The sequence below is a fragment of the Balaenoptera acutorostrata genome, chromosome 17, assembly GCF_949987535.1.
Source record: "Balaenoptera acutorostrata chromosome 17, mBalAcu1.1, whole genome shotgun sequence".
NCBI classification, from domain to species: domain Eukaryota; kingdom Metazoa; phylum Chordata; class Mammalia; order Artiodactyla; family Balaenopteridae; genus Balaenoptera; species Balaenoptera acutorostrata.
Genome location: NC_080080.1, coordinates 76724311 through 76741088, shown reverse-complemented (window position 1 = coordinate 76741088; position 16778 = coordinate 76724311). Strand labels below are relative to the sequence as shown.

Below are 16778 nucleotides of genomic sequence, written 5' to 3'. Positions count from 1 at the left end.
TCCATCATGAAACTTTCTAGGGCCCCTATTCCCCCACCCACATTTCAGCCATGAGCCACCTCCTTAGCATAACAAGGACACACTGGCACTCATGAAACTCCAAGGGTTTCTGAAAAACTAAATATATATATACATATATAATTATACCACGTATTGTCCGTAATGTCATGTATCTACCATTATAGTATCATACAGAATAGCTTCACCCTCCAAAAAAAAATCCCCTGGGCTTCACCGACCTTATCCTTCCCCGTATTTTCCAAACCCCTGGCAACCACTGATCTTTTTTGCTGCTGCTATCATTTTGCTTTTTTCCAGAATATCACATGGTTGGAATCATATAGGAGGTAGTCTTTTCAACTGGTTTCTTTCACACACAATATGCATTTAAGGTTCCTCCATGTCCTCCATGGCTTGGTAGTTCATTTCATTTTATTGCTGAATAATATTCCATTTATGGATATACCATGGTTTATTTATCCATTTACCTATTGAAGGATATCATGCTTGCTTCTAATTTTGGGCAATTATGAATAAAGCTGCTATGAATATTCCTGTGCAGGGTTTTATGTGGACATAAGTTTTAAGCTCATTTGAGCAAATATCCATGAGCATGATAATTGGTTCATATGTCAAGACTATGTGGAGCTTTGTAATTTCCAAATTGCCTTCCAAAGTGGTTGTACCATTTTGTGTTCCCATCAGCAATGAATGAGAGTTCCTTTTGCTCCATATCCTCGTTGGCATTTGGCATTTGGCATTGTCAGTGTTTTGGATTTTAGGTCTTCTAAAAGGTGTGTAGTGGTATATTTCAAATTGTTGTTTTACTTTGCAGTTCCCTAATGTCATGCTGTTGAGCCTCTTTTCATGCACTCATTTGCCAGCTATATATCTTCTTTGGTGAGATGTCTGTTCAACTCTTTTGCCCAGTTTTAAATTGGGTTCTTATTGTTGAGGTTTAGATGTTCTTTGAATATTTTGGATGCAAGTCTTTGAACAGATATGTATTTTGCAAATATTTTCTCCCAGTTTTGTGGCTAGTCTTTTCGTTCTCTAAAGAGTGTCTTTCATAAAGAAGAATTTAAAAATTTTAATGAAGTCTAACTTGTCAATTTTTTCTGTCATGGATTGTGCTTTTGGTGTTGTATCTAAAAAGTTATCATCAAACCAGAGGTCACCTAGATTTCCTCCTATGTTACCTTCCAGAAATTTTATTGTTTTGAGTTATAAATTTAGGCCTATGATCTATTTCAAGTTAATTTTTGTGCAAGTGGTAAGTTCTGTGTCTAGATTCTTTTTTTTTTAATTTTTTTTCTTTTGCATGGGGAGGTCCAGTTGTCCCAGTACCATTTGTTGAAAAGACTACCCTTTGTCTATTGAATACGTTTGCTTCTTTGTCAAAGATCCATTGAATGTATTTGTGAGAGTCTATTTCTGGGCTCTGTATTCTGTTCCATTGATCGATTTTTTCTCGTCTTTTGCTGATACCCCACAGTCTTGATTACTGCAGCCTTTTTTTTTTTTCTTTATTTTTGGCTGCGTTGGGTCTTTGTTACTGTGTGCGGGCTTTCTCTAGTTGTGGTGAGCGGGGTCTACTCTTCGTTGCGGTGCGCGGGCTTCTCATTGCGGTGGCTTCTCGTTGCGGAGCATGGGCTCTAGGTGTGCGGGCTTCAGTAGTTGTGGCTCACGGGCTCAGTAGTTGTGGCTCTAGGGCGCAGGCACAGTAGTTGTGGCACATTGGCTCTGCAGCATGTGGGATCTTCCCAGACCAGGGCTCAAACCCATGTCCCCTGCATTGGCAGGCGGATTCTTAACTACTGCGCCACAAGGGAAGTCCCTACTGCAGCCTTATAGTAAGTTTGGATGTTGGGCACACACAGGCCCGTGACTTTGTTCTTCTTCTTCCAATTTGGGTTGGCTCTTCTGGGACTTTTGTCTTTCCATACAAACTTTCGAATCAGTTTGTTGATATCCAAAAATATAACTTGCTGGGATTTTGACTGAGATTGTGTCAAATCTGTCAGGTTGGGAAAAACTGACATCTTGACAATAACAAGTCTTCCTATTCATGAACATAGACTATCTTTGCATTTATTTGTATCTTCTTTGATTTCTTTCATCGGAATCTTATAGTTTTTCTCATATAAATTTTGTACATATTTTGTTAGAGTTATACCTAAGTATTGTTTCATTTTTTTGTGCTAATATCTGTGATATTGTGTCCTTAATCTCAAATTCCAATTGTTTATTGCTGTTATATAGGAAAGTGGTTGGCTTTTGTATGTTAACCTTGAATCCTGCAACCTTGCTATAATTGCTTATTAGTTTTAGGGTTTTTTGTGGGTTTTTTTGGTCAATTATTTGGGACTTTCTACATAACCATGTCACCTGTGAACAAAACCAGTTTTGTTTCTTCCTTCCCATTGCAATTATTTTTAAATGTCTATCAGACCACAGACTCTCTGAGGGCAGTTTTCATCTTACTGTCATCTCTTTTATGCTCAGAGTTTTATTTTACCATAGATTAAATTATTATGGCACTAAATAATTTAGCTAGAAATAAAATGCTTCTAAGTTAATGCTGTTTTGTCAAGTACTCTGTTACTCCATGGTAAGTACAGAAAACTTAGGCAAACTGTGCCTCAGTGTCTTTGCCTGTTAAAGAAGATGTTGTAACTGTCTTTGATGTAAGGACCAAATAAGACTGCTCTATACATCAAGTTCTTAGGACAGTGCTTGGAACGTAGCCCTTAAGAAATAGTTTTTCAGTTTTTGTATTAGGATAAAGCTATTACTTTTGTGCACTACCACACATAACCTTCAACAACCAGCAAACTTCAGCTCAGACGAACAAAGAGTAATAAATGCCAAAGAAAAAAGTTGTAACGCAAAGAAGGCAGGAGTCGAGAAGGGTTAGTGGGAGGAATGTTGCAGAGCCCGTGGGTGTGGTGGAAGTTTAGGGCTGGCTGGGAAATCGGCGAACGGTAGGTTCTCAGGACTCTCGATGTGTCAGAGGTGATGGGGACTAAGTGACCGTGAGTGCGGACGAACAGCAGTGAGCTGGGGGCACCCGGCCGTTAGGCAGGGAACTGTCTGGAGAGCGGAGCAGGTGGGCGGGAGCGGCGGAGCAGGCGCACGCCTCGCCCCGCCCCCGCCCTGTTACCATGGGGAGCGGGTCACCTGACCGAGCGCGGAGACGGAAGGCGTGGGCGGAAGGCGGAAGGCGCGGGCGGAAGGCGGGGACGCGCGGCGCGGGGGGGTTCTCAGGCGCGCACTGTCCTCTTCTCTCTGGGTCTCGGAAGTCTGAGCCAGTGACCGGCGGCGGCTGCAGCGCGTGGGTCCCTGCGGCCTCGGTGAGCAGCCCTGGGGGGGAACGGGGTACGCTTACGCGGCGTCTCGGGCGCGGGCGTGGGGCCCCGGGCCGCTGGGCGGAGGGCGTCTTGGTGCCGCCTTCCCCTCCGTGGGCTCCGCTCCGCGCCCTTCCCGGCGCCCGGCCCACCCCGGGGCGAAAGTTTGAGCGAGCGGCGCCCTCCGAGCGCCCACGATCCTGCGGGTTTCGGGGTCCCGTCCGGGGGTGGAGGGCGAGCCTGGGGCCCGGCCGGGGGCGACGCCCGCCGCCCCCAGTCCCCGTCCGCCTCGACCCTTTTTGTTCGTGTCGGGTGAGCTCCCCGGGGCCGGTGAGGGGAGAGTCGCCGGCTGCGGGCCGTCCCGGTGCCGCGTCCCCGGGCTGGGCTGAGTCGCCTTCCTCGGTGGCCGCTTCGGAACGTCGGGACGTGGACGGAGGAAGGAGGTGTTGGGCGGGCGAAGCCTTGCCTTTCGGGAGGGGGAGGGGGAGAGGTGTTCGCGGGGCGCTGGCTTCTGGAGAAGTTGGAGGAAAGGGAGAAACGCCCCCGGCAGGGTGCGCTCAGCAGGAACGCTTCCTCGAGGGTCGCGATTCTGAGCTCTCGTTTCAGGGTTCGCTTGTAACGAGGGGCAGGCGGAGGCATGTGGATATGGATAAAGTTTTCCCGTTTTACCAAAATGGATTCATTTAAGCAGGGAGGCTCCTAAGGTGCCAGTTTTTATCGGGAGATTCCTGGGTTTATCTGGTGTGTGTATATTATCTGCACAGCCGTTCACGGTTATTTTTAATATTATGTACCTCTCTTAGGAAGTATGTTTGGTTTACGAAACTCACAACATCCAGTTGTTTCAAAGAAGAAGAAACAGTTGATTAAAAAGGAAAGTTACAGGGGAAGCCAGCCGCAGCCTGGTTAGCTTTATCGCCAGTATATACAAATGGTTAAATAAAATGTGTCCATTCTTTTAAGTGTTTCTCTTTGAGGTTGAGGACAAACGGTAAAAATGTGGGTTTTTTCCATTTTCTCTGTTACCAACTTCGTTCTACAAAACTTCTGTTCTTTAAACGGTGTGTAAATATTATAGATCAGATAGTTTGTGCTGCAAAATAAAAATAAGGAAATAGAATGTCTTTTAATAGGTTCCGGAAAGAGTCATTCTATTATAATCCACATTTAATTTTGACACCATTAAATTTTAGTTACGTTTGGTCATTATAAGAAAGGATATGAAAATCGTGACTAAAAGAGGAAGCATTTACTAACAGTTGGCGGTTGAGTGTACTATTCAGTAAACAGTTCCTTAAATTGAGCATGACTCAACTATTTTTTCTTTCCTGTTTTTGTGGGATTTAGGTACTTCTTTAGGTAGTAAATGCCATTAAGTTTCTAAAAAGAAAGATCCCCCCCCCCCAAATAACAATTGTTACATCTAGTAGTTATATTCACATTTATTCATTTTTTTCCAAGTGCTGCCAAGATTTTTTGCACATTTATTTAGTTTTTGAGGAGGTAAGCAGTTACAGGTCTCAACATTTAAGCCAAAGAAGGGTATACAGTGTAAAGCTTCCTTCCTTCGAGGTCCTCTAGCCAGCCATATTCTCTTCCTGTAGGAGCCAGCTGTTCGGCATTTCTTAGGTATCGTTCCGGGGATATTTTATACCTGTACAAACATATAAATATGTTTTTCCCCCTTCTGTTGTTGTTTTCTCTTTTTTTTTAATTGTGGTAAAGTACATGTAAATTTTACTGTCTTAACCATTGTTAAGTGTACAGTTCAGAGACGTTAAATACACTGACATTGGTGTGCAGCCATCACCACCGTCCATCCCCTTGAGTCTTTTCATCTTGTAACACTGAAGTCTCTGCGCGTTAAACAGTAACGCCCCATTCTCTCCTCCCACCAGCCCCTGGCAACCATCGCTGTACTTTGTGTCTTTATGATTTTGATACTGCAAGTACCTCGTGTCAGTGGGATCACAGTATTTGTCTTGCTTGTGTTTGGGTTATTTCGCTTTGCATGATGTCTTCAAGGTTCATCCATGTTGTATCAATAGTACATTGCAGAGTTTCCTTCCATGTTTAAGGCAGGATAAAGTTCCATTGTGTGTGTGCGTGCGCGTGCGTTCGCGCATATATATGTGTTGACATTTTGTTTATCCATTCATCTGTCGATAGAGACTTGGGTTGCTTCCACATTTGAGGTGTTGCGAATAATGCTGCTGTGAATGTAGGTATACAAATACCTCTTCAGATCCAGATTTTGATTCTTTTGGGTGTATACTCAGCAATGGAATTGCTGGATCATACAGAATTCTATTCTTAATTTGGGGGGAACTGCCATACTGTGTGTTATAGCACCTGTACCATTTTCCATTCCTGCCAACAGTGAATAAGGGTTCTAATTTCTCCACATCCTCGCCAACACTTGTTTTCCTTTTTTTGATAGTTGTCACTCTAGTGGGTGTGAGGTGGTATCTCATAGTTTTGATTTGCGTTTCCCTAATGATTAGTGATGTTGAGCATCCTTTCATGTGCTTATTGGCTGTTCCTCTATATTCTTTGGAGAAATGTCTATTCACGTTCTTTGCCGATTTTGGATTTTTGGTTTTAGGAGTACTCTAAATATTCTGGATATTAATTCCTTATCAGATATGATTTGCAAATATTTTCTCGCATTCAGTGGGTTGCCTTTTTACGCTATTGATAGTGTCCTTTGATGCACAAATTAAAAAAAATTTTCATTAAGTCCAATATGTATTTTTTTCTTTTGTGACCTGTGCCTTTGGTGTCATATCGAAGAAACCGTTGCCAAATCCAATGTCAGGAATGTTTTGTCCTATGTTTTCTTCTAAGAGTTTTAGTGTTTTAGGTCTTACCTTTAGATCCTGGATCCATTTTGAGTTAACTTTTGTATATATTGTGTTAGGTAAGGGTCCACCTTCATTCTTTTGCATGTGGATATCCAATTTTCCCAGCGCCATTTGTTGAAAAGACTGTCTTTTCCATTGAATGGTCTTGGCACCCTTGTCAAAAATCATTTGACCATGTATACCAGGGTTTATTTTAGGCTGTCTGTTCTATTCCATTGGTCTATGTTTGTTTTTATGCTAATACTATACCATTTTGATTGGTTTTTTAAAATTTTTGGCTGCGCTGGGTCTTTGTTGCTGCACGTGGGCTTCCTCTAGTTGCAGTGAGCAGGGGCTACTCTTCATTGCAGTGCGCAGGCTTCTCATTGCGGTGACTTCTCGTTGCGGAGCATGGGCTCTAGGCGTGCGGGTTTCAGTAGTTACCATTTTGAATACTCTAGCTTTATAGTAAATTTTGGAATCAGGAAGTGTGAGTTCTCCAGTTTTGTTTCTAAGATTGTTTTCAGTTTCTTTCAGCAGTGTTTTGTGGTTTTCGTTGTACAAGTTTTTTTACCTTCTTGATTAGATTCGTTAAGTAGTTTATTCTTTTTGATGCTATTGGAAATGGATTTGGTTTTGTGTTTTCCTTTTTAGATTGCTTGTTATTTACGTATAAAAATGCAACTGATTTTTGTGCATTAACTGTATCCCGTTACATTGCTGAATTTGTTTTAATGCTTTTTTGTGGAGTCTTTAAGGTTTTCTAAACCCTAAACATAAAAGGTCATATCTGAAAACAGAGATAATTTTACTTCTTTTCCAGTTTGGATGCCTTTTATTTCTTTTTCTTGCTCTGGCTAGAACTTGCAGTACTGTGTTGAAGAGTAGTGTTGAAAGTGGGCATGCTTGCCTTGTTCCTGACCTTAGTGGAAAAATATTCAGTCTTTCACCATTGAGTATGATGTTTGCTGTGGGTTTTGCATATATGGCCTTTATTATGTGGAAGTTGTTTTCTTCTACTCCTATTCTGTTGTGTGTTTTTATCATAAAGCGGTGTTGAATTTTGTCAAATGCTTTTTCTACATCAATTCAGATGATCTTGTGTTTTTTTCACTTCATTTTGTTGATATGTATTACTTTGAACAATTTTCATATGTTGAACCATCTTTGTATTCCAGAAATAAATCCCATTTGTTAAAAGGTGTCTAATCCTTTTAACATGCTGTTGAATTCTGTTTGCTAGTATTTTGTTGAGGATTGCATCAATGTTCATAAGGGGTGTTGGTCTATAGTTTTCTTTCTTGTGTCTTTGTCTGGCTTTGGTATCAGGGTAATGCTGTCCTCATAGAATGAAAGTGTCCCCTTTTCAATTTTTTTGCAAAATTTGAGAAGGATTGGTATTCTTCTTTAAATGTTTAGTAGAGTTCACCAATGAAGCTATCAGGTTCAGGGCTTTTCCTTGTTGAGAGATTTTTGATTACTGATTCAGTCTCTTTACTAGTTTTGGGTCTATTTCGATTTTCTATTTCTTTCTGAGTTAGGCTTGATAGGTTTTGTGTTTCTAGGAATGTGTCCATTTCATCTAGTTTATCCAATTTTTTAGTGTACAGTTGTTTATAGTGCTCTCTTGTAGAGAGCCTTAATGTTTTATTTTTGTAGAAACTGATAGTATTCCCACTTTCATTTAACATGTTGAGTTTTCTCTTTTTATTTCTTAGTCCATTTAGCTAAAGGTTTGTCAATTTTGTTGATCTTTTTAAAGTACCAAATTTAGTTTTCATTGATTTTTCTTTATTTTTTCTATTCTCTATTTTATTTATCTCTGTTCTAATCTCTGTTACTTCCTTACTTCTGCTAGCTTTGGGTTTAGTTTGTGTTTCTTTTTCTGGTTCCTTAAGTTCCCCCTTCCTTTTAACACAAATTTGAGCATACTTTATATACTGCGCTAAATAATGCTTTGTTTTTTCCAGTTAATGATAATATTTTGGACCTCGTTCACTATTTTGTGTATCTAGTACTTCCTCCTTTGTTTAAAGAATTTTGGTATTACAGTTGGTGCTTCAGTGAATAAAATTTTACATTTGTTGCTTTTTGTATGTAGGTATATTTATAGACTAAAACCTGAAGTGGTGTTGCTGGGTTGGAGGGTATCTGCATTTACAATTTTGGTAGATATTGCAAACTCACTCTTTGTGGAAATTATACTACTTTACACTTCTACCAGTAATGTATGAGTGTTTCTCAAAGCCTCATTATCAGAGAGTGTTGTCCAGCTTTGGATTTTTGCCAGTTCAATAGGTGGGAAATGGAATCTTACGGGTAAAACGAAGTTATACTTAGAGTAGACTTCATATGACCATATTTCTCAATTGCTTATCATCATAGTCTCCTGGGATATTTATTAAAAGAATAATTCCTACGTCCTTCCATGAAATCTGTGTCAGCTTGGTAAAGTATTTTTAACTAGTGCCCAAATAATTCTGATCTGGTGGTGAGCCAAGTTTGAGAAACACTGCCATGAAGACTGTTAGGACTCTATCAAAGTGTGTTGCTTGACACCATATATGAGTCATCTGGAATGCTTATGAATCCACAGTGTACTAGAAAACATGATCATTACTATTTATCATCTGGGTCCAGTGGATATTTTTTGTTTTTATTTTTATTTTTTATAATTTAGATCATTTTATGAATGACTTGCAGAAGTGAAAATAAAGGCATAGGGAAACACGGTTTTACTAGAAACAGAATTTTAATAACAACTTGAACATAAGAAACCAAAAATTTTATTCTAAGTTTTCCTGGTTTTGAAGGTACATATAGCTGAAATGGGCAACATCTTTGAGTATAACTAATTGCTCATCAACTGTCATCGATACAGTTGGGAGATATCCTTTTTATAAATATTGTTCCAGATTTCAATTACATCTCTAATATATCTTAGCTTATAATTACTTTGTTTTTCTTCATGCACTTGGTTGTCAAAACACAATTTTAGATTTCATATCCATCTCTAATATTTTCTAACATTACTGTTTGGTAATTTTTGTACTTGCGTTGTCAAAATGGAGTATTTTTGCAAACTTTCATGGTTCATGATTTTGCAGGGATGACCATCTGACTTATATTTGCAAAGAATTTTCATTTATACTTTTATAAATACCAATTAGAATAGTCAGTGGAACAGATTTTTAAAAATTTCTCTACATTGCTGTTTTCATCTGGTCACCTTTGTTTAAATACCTGCCTTCATTTGGCTACTTACAAACCAAATCAAGTAAGTTTTGCTGTATAGATATAAAAGAGGAAAGAAGGTGGTAAATATCCTTTTAAACAGGATCTAGGGACTTATTTCAAAATATTGCATGATAAAGTGCTTCCTTCGGAATGACTAACTGAAAAATCGTTATTTTTTTTATTAAGTACAGGCATATTGTTTACTCACTGATCTTTAAGTTTGAGGAATTTCAATTAGGATATCTTCATCTGAAAAGTCATAGTCTGAGGTTTGTTATGATCAATTCCCTCATTATCATAAAAGTCTAGAGTACAGCTATTTGTTTCTTTGTATTCATCTCTGATTTGTTTAATAAATGTCTTCCTCCAGTTTATTCTCTGTACCATCATGGGTGAAAAATGAAAAATCCCACATTTTCTACTGTGTTCAAAGAATACAGTTTAGAAAAAAGGCTACAAAGACTTTATACAAAGGCTCCAGACTTTATGCATTTTTGGAAGAGGATGCAGTACTTTGGGCAACACATACTGAAGGATGACATAATGTATTCCTAGAATGAATAAGAATGATTCTACTTTTTGTTCCTATTGTCATTTTAGTTTTTTCTTTAGCGTACTTGGGAGTAATGGATGAATAATGATTAAGTAATTCCTAGATAAAGTAGCAAAACTTTCAAGATATGGGAAAAATAAGTTCACTAAGATTCCATAACGGATCTTAGATTTATAAAGGAGTCCAGTTGAACCCTTGTGATATTTGTAAGGTAGAGTGATTTTACTCTATTTAAAGATTTTTTTTTCCAGTTCATTCCTCTCTCCCTTTCTTTTATCCAAGAAAGAATAAAAGTCGTGAAATAGAACTTCTGGAAAAAGAAACTCAAAATTTTAAATTGTGTCCATTGGACGCTGATGGTATACAAAGGGTTAAAGGGCAGATTTCTGGACTCTACTCCAGACTTACTCTTTTAGTTTCTGGGGCTAGGACTCAAGAATCTGTGTTATTAACAAGATTTCCAGGTTATCCTTATGGACTTGAAGACACAATGTTTTAGGACCTTAACAAGGTTTTTACTTTACTACCATATGGAAGTACTTTAGGTTACTTCTCTGATAGAGCATTTCAATTGTTTCCTGTGCTGTGAGGTGATATCTCACTGTGGTTTTGACTTGCATTTCCCTGATGATATTGAACACCATTTCATGTATCTGTTGACCATCTGTATATCTTCTTTGGGAAGATGTCTCTTCAGCTCCTCTGCCCTTTTTTAAATTGGATTTTTTATTTTTTTCGTTGCAGAGTTATATGAGTTCTTTGAGTTCTTTTTTTAGCTTGGCTGTTAACCCTTATCGTATATGATTTACAAATATTTTCTATCATTTGGTAGGTTGCCTTTTCAATTTATTGTTTCCTTTGCTGTACAGAACCTTTTTAGTTTGATGTAGTACCACTTGTTTATTTTTCTTCTGTTGCCTTTGCTTTTGGTGTTAAATCCAAATAGTCATCACCAAGACTAATGTCAAGTGGCTTATTGCCAACGTTTCCTTCTAGAAATTTTATGGTTTCAGGTCTTATGTTCAAGTTTTTTGTTTTTTTTGTTTTTAATTTTTATTTATTTATTTATGGCTGTGTTGGGTCTTCGTTTCTGTGCAAGGGCTTTCTCTAGTTGTGGCAAGCGGGGGCCACTCTTCATCACGGTGCGCGGGCCTCTCACTATTGCGGCCTCTCTTGTTGTGGAGCACAGGCTCCAGACGCGCAGGCTCAGTAATTGTGGCTCACGGGCCCAGCCGCTCCACGGCATGTGGGATCTTCCCAGACCAGGGCTCGAACCCATGTCCCCTGCATTGGCAGGCAGATTCTCAACCACTGCGCCACCAGGGAAGCCCATGTTCAAGTTTTAATACATTTTGAGTTGATATTTGTGTATGGTGTGAGATAGGGGTCCGATTTCATTCTTTTCCATGTGGTTGTCCAGTTTTCCCATTTATTGAAGAGAATGTACTTTTCCCATTGTATAGTTTTGACACCTTTGTCACAAATTAATTGACCACACATGCATGGGTTTGTTTTGGGGCTCTTTATTCTCTTCTGTTGGTCTATGTGTGTGTTTTTATGCAGTATCCTACTGTTTCGATTACTACAGCTCTGTAATATAGTTCAAAGTGAAAGTGTGATGCTTCTAGCTTTGTTTTTTCCCTCAAGTTTGCTTTGACTATTTGGGGTTTTCTATGATTGCATACAAATTTTAGGGTTGTTCATTTTCTTTTAAAAATGCCATTGGAACTTTGACAGAGATTGCATTAAATCTTTAGATTACTTTGGATAGTATGGACATTTTAACAATATTAATTCCTCCAGTCCAGGAGCATGGAATATGTTTCCATTTATTTGTGTTGTCTTTCATTTCTTTCATCAATGTGCTATAGTTTCAGTGTACAAGTCTTTCACCTCCTTATTTAAATTTATTTCTCTGATGCAATTGTAAATGGAATTGTTTTCTTAATTTCTGTTTCTGGTAGTTAATTGTTAGTGTATAGAAAGGCAACAGATTTTTGTGTATTGGTTTTGTATCTTCCAGGTTTACTGAATTTATTAGTTCTAACAGTTTTTTGGTGATTCTTTCAGCTTTTCTACATATTAGTAACATTTCACCTGCAAATACTGACAGTTTTACTTATTCCTTTCCAATTTGGGTGCCTTTTCTTTCTGTTTCTTGCCTAGTTGCTCTGGCTGGGACTTCCAAGAGTATGTTGAATAAAAGTGGCAAGGTGGGCATCCTTGTCACTACATTTTTACATCCCCCACCCCCGTTTATACTTTTGATGTCACAGCTTACATCCTTTTATCTGTGTTTCCCTTAACAAATGGTTGTAGTTAGTTGTTTGTTTTTTTTTTTAAACTTTTGTCTTTTAACCTTTATTCTAACTTTGTGATTAATCCACCATGTTTACAGCTTTAGGTTATTCTGAATTTTTTTTTAATATATTTACTTGTACCATTGGGATTTATACTTTTTGTTTTCCTATTACTAATTAGCACCTTTTTGTTTCGACTTAAATCTCTATACAACTTCTTATATAAGGCTGGTCTAGTGGTGAACTCTGTTAGCTTTTGCTTGTCTGAGAAACTCTTTACCTTGCCTTCAAATCTGAAGGACAACTTTTCTGAGTGGAGTATTTTTTTTTTTTTAAAGATTTTATTTTTGGCTGTGTTGGGTCTTTGTTGTGGTACGCGGGCTTCTCCTTGCAGTGGCTTCTCTTGTTGTGGAGCATGGGCTCTAGGCGCGTGGGCTTCAGTAGTTGTGGCACGTGGGCTCAGTAGTTGTGGCTCGCGAGCTCTAGAGCGCAGGCTCACTAGTTGTGGTGCGCGGGCTTAGTTGCTCCGCAGGATGTGGGACCTTCCCGGACCAGGGCTCAAACCCATGTTCCCTGCATTGGCAGGCGGATTCTTAACCACTGCGCCACCAGGGAAGTCCCCTGAGTGGAGCATTCTTGGCGGCAGTTTTTTTCTTTCAGCGCTTTGAGTTATATCATGCCACTCCCTTCTGGCCTGCGGTTTCTGCTGAAAAATCTGCTCATAGTCTCTTGGGAGTTCTCTTGTACATAACAAGTTGTTTTTCTCCTGTCACTTTTTAAGATTCTCTCCTCGTCTTGATATTTTAATTATAATATGTATTGGTGTGGATATCTTCATCTCTTTTTTGGAACTCCCTGAACTTCCTGGATCTGGATGTCTGTTTCCTTCCCAAAATTAGGGAAATTTTCAGTCATTGTTTCTTCTTTCTTATGTGAAGGAAACTGTCTTCACGTAAGTTTTCTGCCTCTTTCTCTCCTTTCCTTCAGAGAACCTTACGATGCAAATGTTGGTTAGCATGTTGTCTCGTAAGTCTCTTAAGCTATCTTCATTCTTTTTTCTTTTTGCTGCTCTGATCAGATGAGTTACACTGCCCTGTCTTCTGGTTTGTTTCTTCCTTTCTTCAGGTTCATTTCTTCCTTTATTCTGCTTCGTCTGGTTTGCTGTTGAACTCCTCTATTGTGTTTTTTAGTTAAGTTGCTGTATTTTTTAGCCTTATGATTTCTACTTGGTGCCTCCTTATATTTTCGTTATCTTCTGAAATTCTTACTTTGTCTATCCCTTGTTCTTCTGAGCCTGGTGAGCATCTTTATGACTGTTACTTAAAACTCTTTATCAGGTAAATCACTTACATTAAGGTCTTTTTTACTGAGCATTTATCTTGGGCTTTCGTTTGGATCATATTCTTCTGGTTCTTCATTTTCCTTGGCTCTCTCTGTTTAGATAAAACAGCCACCTCTCCCAGTCTTAAAGGAGTGGCCTCATATAGATGAGCCTTCTCGTTCGACCCTGCACTAGCTCTTGGTTGTATCTCTTAACCTTTCAGCTTTCCAAGCAGCCTCCTTTATTGCTTTTGGCTCCCAATAGCTGACGGTTGTCAAGGTCTGTCACTGGCCCGAAGGGGAGGATCGCGGTCAGCGGGGAGGATCGCGGTCAGCACCAAGATTCAGGCCGTTGGGAAGCCACACTCTGAGGCAGCAGTTTTAAAAGTATGCGAATTTACCTGTTTCAGGGGAAGATTGGGAAATAGGCATTTCTGTCTGCTCCCTCTGCACTGAGCCCTGGTAAGACTGCCAGTTAACTGTGGCTTTGTTTGCTACAGTCCTGTGTTGAACTGGTGAGTACAAGCCCCGCTGGCCACCAGGGCCAGGCTAGCCAGGGATGTCCCCTGTGGGCCGCAGACGTGTACACTGGCACTAGGTCCTTCCTCAGAGACGCTGGCCGCCTCGGATGGGACAGATGGAGAGTGCACAGATGGTACCTGCTGGCCCTCCCAGTTTCTGGAGAGAATTATAGCCCCTGGGTGTGTGTTTAATTACAAGCCTGCTTGCTCTTCAGGCCGCAGCTTTGAAGATAAGGTAATCGACCTCTTTTATAGGGAGTCTGGGGTGCATTTCAGTCTGCTGTCTTTACACTGTGCCCTGGAGGAGCACCTGTTAAGAACTGTTATCTCCGTAGGCCAGCTGGTGGGGCACCAACTTGTATGGGCTCCACAGTTAGACCATCACTGGGCCGCACCTTTGTGCAGACAGAGCCAGGTGATGGCGCTGTTGTCCTCTGCACAGATGCAGTGCGCTGTTGGCTTGGTGGTGGTGGGGGGGACTCGGGTAGGGTCTTCCTCATACCTGAAGCTACCTTTGGGGTGAGCGTATCATACAGGTCAAGCGCCTTCCACGCAGCCGTCTTGACCTCTTCCCTCTCCTCGTCAGCAGGAGCGCTGTAGCCCTGTGGGGCCTGTGAACGTACGCCCTGCTGGCAGCCAGAGCCAGGCGATCAAGGGGTTGTCCCCTGGGCGGCAGCTACAAAAACCGGAGCACCAGATGTGTTGCACTGTATTTTCTTTTTTTTTAAGATCAGTGGTTCTGCAGTCCTGACTTTTCATCATCTCAAGATTTTTTAAAAACAACTCAGACTAAACAAGCTGACAAACATTATTTTAACTTGAACGATCACACCATTTTTAAAAAGTGAGACCAGTTGTAGTGGGTGGTTTGAGAGAAGGAATGCGTCAGTCACTCAGAAAATGATGAGTACTGCCATTTTAGGTGATATTAACTGGATAACTTTACCAGCATGTTTTCTACTTTGTTAATCAGAGCATTGCTGCTAGAAAGCAAATTAACTAGGTGTTCCAAAATATCACATACAATATTTGAATTTCAGAGTTTTTTGGTCTGTACACATATTTAAAGACTAAGGAAGTTACCTTAACCTTGCCCTGAGGAGGTAGAGGATCAGATAGAAAACCTAATACTGAGGCAGAATAGTCAAATTTTTTTGTCTTTAGTTCTGGAAGAACCCTGAAACTGTTCTAAGCACTGAGAACTCTCTTAGTAGTAATTGATTTGGGGGGTTATTTTCTAAAGGCCTGCACCACGGCGTGCAGAGGCGTTTAGTGAGGCATGAGATGCAAGGAGGTTGCTGGAAGCATAGAGTGGGCCAAGCCTGGGTTTAGGGGTCAGTGAAGAGCGCCAGTTCTTTCCAGGAATTAGACCAATGAAACAAAGTTGTTACTTTGTCAGGAATGTTGTGAGCAGACCGTTAGAGTAGATGGCAAAGGTGTTGTGTCTACTGATCTCAGGACCAGCGAGAGCTGTAAGCTCTCCCTTCTCACTGATTGCTCGTCAGGTGAAGGGAAGGCCTGCAAAGAGAATTTTGTCTTTAGTTGGTACAGTCATAGTGTTTGATAGAGTTTTAAGTGAGAGTAAAATGGGAATTCTCACACTGATGTAATGGAATTATTTTCAGAGTTCTCTTAAATCTCATTATTGATCATTCTGAAATTCCAAACATAATTGAAAGGATTTTGAGAGTAGCTTTGTGGTTCTTCAAAAAGGGCTAAGTATGTTTTTAAAAATATTTATTTATTTATTTGGTTGCACTGGGTCTTAGTTGTGGCAGGCAGGCTCCCCAGTTGCGGCTCATGGGCTCCTTAGCTGCGGCATGCGGTCTTCCCAGTTGTGGCATGTGAACTCTTAGTTGCGGCATGCATGTGGGATCTAGTTCCCCGACCAGGGATTGAACCCGGGCCCCCTGCATTGGGAGCGTGGAGCCTTATCCACTGCGCCACCAGGGAAGTCCCCAGGGCTAAGTATTTTTGACACTTAGCTTTAGGTCAAAGGTTTAAATATACTATACAAGTGAGTTAATGGAGTCCTTCAAGAAAAATAATACAAAAACTTATTGTTTTCCTGGAACGCTTTTTAACAGTGTTGTTCAAAGTAGTAGATTTGTTGGGAGTTCCCTGGTGGCTTAGTGGTTAGGATTCCAGGCTTTCATGGGCCCTGGCCTGGATTTAATCCCTTTTCTGGGAACTGAGATCCCGTAAGCTGCTCGACATGGCAAAAACAAAACAAAACAAAAAACCCCAAAAAACAAACAAAAAACACAAACCCAATAAAGTAGTAGACTTGCAAGGTGAGACAACCAGAACTTTACAATAAAAGTTTTAACCATGTCTTGTTTACTGTAATTTTGATACTATTGGCTAAAATATTTAATAAACATTTGTTTCCTATCAGGATAAGGTATTGTGTTAGATAAATAAAAAATTAAATGTGGGCCTTGATCTCAGGTAGCAGAGTTAAACATAAACTAGCTGTAATGAAAGGCAGAGTGAAACTGCTAAACTGAGAGAAGCAAATAATGTCAGACTGAAGTCATCAACGGTGACCTCACAGAAGTCACCTTGACTAAGATTTTGATAGAAAAGTCCTGGGAGAATATTCCAGGAGGAAGACAAAGCTTTTATAAAGATGTGGAGACACCAAAACACTTGAC

General features: G+C 40.2%; 1 protein-coding gene across 6 annotated transcripts in view; it reads left to right on the top strand.

Annotated features, from left to right (window-relative positions):
• Positions 1-16778, top strand: part of SDCBP (syndecan binding protein) — a 58183-nt gene that overhangs the window by 22710 nt on the left and 18695 nt on the right. Inside the window, exon 1 of one of the 6 annotated variants that reach the window (XM_007168581.3) lies at positions 3222-3353. The exons of 3 other annotated variants lie outside the window; for them this stretch is intronic. The gene's annotated coding sequence lies outside the window, so the exon portion shown is untranslated. Of the gene's footprint in view, positions 1-3221; positions 3354-3491; positions 3660-3680; positions 3791-16778 lie in introns of those variants that run through there. 2 more of the 6 variants (XM_057531758.1, XM_057531756.1) reach the window with 2 other exon arrangements.